General features: G+C 41.0%; 1 pseudogene; it reads right to left on the bottom strand.

The window, feature by feature from the left end:
- Positions 1-5,938, bottom strand: part of LOC111971250 (serine/threonine-protein kinase TAO2-like) — a 41,565-nt pseudogene that overhangs the window by 22,825 nt on the left and 12,802 nt on the right.

The following is a 5,938-nucleotide window of genomic DNA, read 5'->3' as shown; positions in this document are numbered from 1 at the left end:
ACAACGAAAATAAATGAATTTCAAGACCAGGTCATTAAAGTTATACATTAATTAAGGTATGAGCTACCGAATGCCATTTTTGTGAGTTGGACATTTTACAAGTGAATATGAATGATAAACACTTAGAAAATAGGATGGCCATGCATGTTTTTGCAAAAAATAACTTTTTCATTTTAAGCTCATTTACTAATATGGCTACTACTAATGACAATTAAGCTATTTTCTGCGAATGTGTTGCACTAATGTATTTTCTCTAAAGGAAAACTATAGTTGAATTTGAACATTGTGGCGTTGTGTGAACCACATTTTGGTGGCCTTTTATTGTCCCCAGCAAAAGGTACACCTGTTTAATGACACTGTTTAACCAGCTCTTGATATGCCACACCTGTCATGCGGATAGATTATCTTGGCAAAGAGACACTCCTTTGTGCACAAAATTGTAGAGAAAGTAAGCGTTTGTGCATCTGGAATATTTCTGGGATCTTTATTTCATCATAAACATGGGACCAACACTTTACATGTTGCGTTCATATTTTGTTCAGTGTAGCTACAAATATAAAAATGTATTGAAATAGTTAAGTTTTGACAGCCACAGGATGGTTTTTCCAATACTCTCATCAAATACCCGATATACGGTTACCGCCCAGCCTAATTAGCATGTCATTCAGATAATCACACCCCTGAATTCCAAACAGTCCCACACTGTTACCAGGCTTTATGCGGCATCAATTTGAGCCTGGGACGGGTTAAGCCTCGCCAATCCCAATCCACCTTATGCCGAGACACCTTATGTTCTATTTCCTTTCTATATATGTGTGTGTGTGTGTGTGCTCATACATACATACATAACATACATACATACATACTACATACATACAACATAAATATAATACATACAACATACATACATACATAGCATACATACATACATACTACAGTGCTTTGGAAAGTATTCAGACCCGTTGACTTTTCCACATTTTGTTATTCAAAAATGTATTCAATTGTTTGAGGAAAAACAATACACCACAATACCCTAATGACAAGCAAAAACATATTTTTTTGTTTTTTGCTAAAAAATGAATCATATTTGCATTAATTATTCAGACTCTTTACTCCAGTACTTTGTTGAAGAACCTTTGGCAGTGATTACAGCCTTGAGTCTTGGTTATGACACTACAAGCTTGGCACACCTGTATTTGGGGGAGTTTCTCCATTATCCTGTGCAGATCCTCTCGAGCTCAGTCAGGTTGTAGGGGAGAGTCACAGCTATTTTCAGGTCTCCAAAGATGTTCGATTGGGTTCAAGTCCGGCTCTGGCTGTGGCTCCTCAAGGACATTGAGACTTGTCCCAAAGCCATCCTGCGTTGTTTTGGCTGTTGGCTTAGGTTTTTGTCCTGTTAGAAGGTGAACCTTCACCCCAGACTGAGGTCCTGAGCACTCTGGAGCAGGTTTTCATCAAGGATCTCTCTGTACTTTGCTTTGTTCATCTTTGCCTCAATCCTGACTCGTCTCCTAGTCCTGCCGCTGAAACCATCCCACAGCATGATGCGGCCACCACATGCTTCACTTTAGGGATGGTGCCAGGTTTCCTCCAGACATCACGCTGGGCATTCAGGCCAGAGAGCTCAATCTTGGTTTTATAAGACCAGATAATCTTGTTTCTCATGGTCTAAGTCTTTAGGTGCCTTTTGGCAAACTCCAAGGGGCTGTCATGTGCTTTTATTGAGAGAGTGGATATCCGTCTGGCCACTCTACCATAAAGGCCTGATTGGTGGAGTGCTGCAGAGATGGTTGTCCTTCTGGAAGGTTCTCCCATCTCCACAGAGAACATTAGGCTCTTCCATTTTAAGAATGATGGAGGGCCGCTGTGTTTGGGTGATTTCAATGCTGCAGAAATGTTTTGGTACACTTCCCAGATCTGTCCTCAACACAATCCTGTCTCAGAGCTCTACGGACAATTCCTTTGAGCTCCTGGCTTGGTTTTTGCTCTGACATGCACTGTCAATTGTGGGACCTTTTTATATATTTGTGCCTTTCCAATCATTGTCCAGTCAATTGAATGTACCACAGGTGGACTCCAATCAGTTGTAGAACATCTCAAGGATGATCAATGGAAACAGGATGCACCTCAGCTAATTGAGCTCATAGCAAAGGGTCTGAATATTTATATAATAGGTATTTTTGTTTTTGTTTTTAACATTTTGAAACCTGTATTTACTTTGCCATTATGGGTATTGTGTGTAATTGCTGAGGAAATAGTTTTATCCATTTTAGAATAAAGCTGTAACATAACCAATGTGGGAAAAGTCAAGGGTCTGATACTTCCGAAGGCAACAGTATTGTATATTTTCAATAACTACAATATATTTTCACCTGTTTGAAACGAGTGTAAAAATCGAAAGTAAAAGAGCAAAAACAAAACTAATACGGAAGCATAGAAATGCACACAAACAATCTACACGCTTCTAGACTTACTTTCAATTAGAATGACAGAACAATAACTCACATTTCCATGTGAATTTGTGTAGGCACCAAGAAGTACTATATTTACTTTAAATAAAAACAGAGAGAGGGGCTCGTTAGCATATTTAGCAAGCAGCCTCTATGGAAATGTGCTATTACTTGTACAAATTTTGTTAGCATTCTAGTAATAGACACCCAATGGGCTTTGTGTTTTTTGGCACCCCCTTGTGTACTAAGGCAGTAATACCGTAAATCCTGGGATGAGAGAAGGATGGAATGACAAAATGAAAATATGGACAGCGCCCAAACCTAATGCTAATCTATTCAAATTCTGAGCGAATCACACAACTAAATCGAGGCAACAGTTGAATTAGATGTGACTGAAAAATGGCAAAATTGCCTATCAAAATAAATGTTTTATCATATTAGTTTTGGGAAGCCCAATTGATTCTGATTTGAGGCATATAAAGTTTATGTAAAAAACATTTTTAAGATGCGAACTTTCCGATTTTCCCGAAATCACTATGTTTAAATAACTTATGCTTGAAGTTGATAATGTTGGGGGGAGATTCTAAGGGATATGCTATATAGTGATGGACAGATCTGCCAATTAAAACCGGCGGCTGTTTTCGCCGCTCCTGCCATAAGCTTCCATTCAACTTGATTTAAGTTCAGATCTGAGGCGCTGTGAAACCCTAATGGTTTGACAGAGAGAGAGAGCCGGCTGGTGGACAAGACCTCTGAGCAGGTCAATCTCCCCCAGTAAYATACCTATACTATAGGTACTACAATAGGCCTGCTATACCTCTCTGAGTAGGTCTTGTTCCAGGTTGTGTCGGGCCAGCAGCATCTTCCTCTTGTACTGGCGACACTGCAGCTCGTAGTACTGCCTCTGTCTCCTCAGCAGCCCCGCCTCCTCCTCTGCCTGCAGCTGCTGCAGACACTCCTTCTGACGCACCAGCCATTCCTGCTTCTCCCTCTTAGGGGTCGACTGGTTCTCATTCAGTTCCTAGTAGAAACACAGGGGGAAGGGTTAGAAGGTGACACCATCGACTCATTACAACACAGGGGGGAAGGGTTAAAAGGGTAGGGACGTGACAAATGGCTCAAAATTCCACGTCAATTCACAATGCAGAGTAATGGTCCTAATACGCATGTATGAACACTAGGGCCGGGCAATTAAGTTACATGTACCCCAGTCATATACCCTTGAAAGTGTTGCATGTTTGTTTGTCTGTAAGGGTACACTAAGGCTTTTTAAAATGCAGACATAAAACCTTCTCTGGAGATCGTTTCGAGGTGCCACTGAACAGGCATTTTACTTGTCTGTAAAGGAATGCCGCTATTGAAGCGGAACTAACGTCCATCACTTGGTGATCAGAACTGTCAATCAAATTATCTCAAGCTGCCTGCATCTTCCATAGCAAGCTAGCAAGGAACGGAGGGAGAGGGGAGGGGTACAGTATAGGCAGGTCGGCCACCAGACAGACGGAGTCAGGCCTAGTGCACGGTTCTATCTATCGGGCAATCAAAAGCTGTATCTCGCAATTTTTTGCACTAAATCAACTTCAGTAGAGCAGGGCCTATCAATGAATAGGCTAGGGGAACAGACCGAACACACATTTGCATCATTAGCGAAGACAAAGAGCAGACGAGCCAGCTGCACCATGATTAAACATTTGTGGCGAAAAAAACATTGTTTTTCCCCTTAGGATTTTTTTCTTAACTTTAAGGATCCCAATTTCATTTAGACGTTCACACCCCTAGTTAAAGGCTGACACCAGCCACTCTTGCTTCTCCCTCTTAAGGGTCGACTGGTTCTCATTCAGTTCCTAGTAGAAANACATTTTTATATTTGTAGCTACACTGAACAAAAATATGAACGCAACATGTAAAGTGTTGGTCCCATGTTTCATGATGAAATAAAAGATCCCAGAAATWTTCCAGATGCACAAAAMGCTTATTTCTCTACAATTTTGTGCACAAAGGAGCGTTACTCCTTTGCCAAGATAATCTATCCGCCTGACAGGTGTGGCATATCAAGAAGCTGGTTAAACAGTGATCATTACACAGGTGTACCTTGTGCTGGGGACAATAAAAGGCCACCAAAATGTGGTTGTCACACAACGCCACARATGTCTCAAATTCAACTATAGTTTTCCTTTAGAGAAAATACATTAGTGCAACACATTCAGCAGAAAATAGCTTAATTGTCATTAGTAGTAGCCATATTAGTAAATGAGCTTAAAATGAAAAAGTTATTTTTTGCAAAAACAATGCATGGCCATCCTATTTCTAATGTTTATCATTCATATTCACTTGTAAAATGTCCAACCTCACCAAAAATGGCATTCGGTAGCTCATACCTTAATTAATGTATAACTTTATGACCTGGTCTTTGAAATTCATTTATTTTCGTTTGTGCTCGTTAGCATATTTAGCAAGCAGCCTCTATGGAAATGTGCTATTACTTGTACAAATTTTGTTAGCATTCTAGTAATAGACACCCAATGGGCTTTGTGTTTTTTGGCACCCCCTTGTGTACTAAGGCAGTAATACCGTAAATCCTGGGATGAGAGATGAAAATGACAAAATAAAAATATGGACAGCGCCCAAACCTAATGCTAATCTATTCAAATTCTGAGCGAATCACACAACTAAATCGAGGCAACAGTTGAATTAGATGTGACTGAAAAATGGCAAAATTGCCTATCAAAATAAATGTTTTATCATATTAGTTTTGGGAAGCCCAATTGATTCTGATTTGAGGCATATAAAGTTTATGTAAAAAACATTTTTAAGATGCGAACTTTCCGATTTTCCCGAAATCACTATGTTTAAATAACTTATGCTTGAAGTTGATAATGTTGGGGGGAGATTCTAAGGGATATGCTATATAGTGATGGACAGATCTGCCAATTAAAACCGGCGGCTGTTTTCGCCGCTCCTGCCATAAGCTTCCATTCAACTTGATTTAAGTTCAGATCTGAGGCGCTGTGAAACCCTAATGGTTTGACAGAGAGAGAGAGCCGGCTGGTGGACAAGACCTCTGAGCAGGTCAATCTCCCCCAGTAACATACCTATACTATAGGTACTACAATAGGCCTGCTATACCTCTCTGAGTAGGTCTTGTTCCAGGTTGTGTCGGGCCAGCAGCATCTTCCTCTTGTACTGGCGACACTGCAGCTCGTAGTACTGCCTCTGTCTCCTCAGCAGCCCCGCCTCCTCCTCCACAAGAGAGAGATTGCGTATTAAGGACCATTACTGCATTGTGAATTGACGTGGAATTTTGAGCCATTTGTCACGTCCCTACCCTTTTAACCCTTCCCCTGTGTTGTATGAGTCGATGGTGTCACCTTCTACCCTTCCCCCTGTGTTTCTACTAGGACTGAATGAGAACCAGTCGACCCCTAAGAGGGAGAAGCAGGAATGGCTGGTGCGTCAGAAGGAGTGGTCTGCAAAGCAGCACTGCGGCA

This window comes from Salvelinus sp. IW2-2015, linkage group LG13 (assembly GCF_002910315.2).
Source record: "Salvelinus sp. IW2-2015 linkage group LG13, ASM291031v2, whole genome shotgun sequence".
Taxonomy (NCBI): domain Eukaryota; kingdom Metazoa; phylum Chordata; class Actinopteri; order Salmoniformes; family Salmonidae; genus Salvelinus; species Salvelinus sp. IW2-2015.
This window is presented reverse-complemented; position numbering and strand designations above follow the sequence as displayed.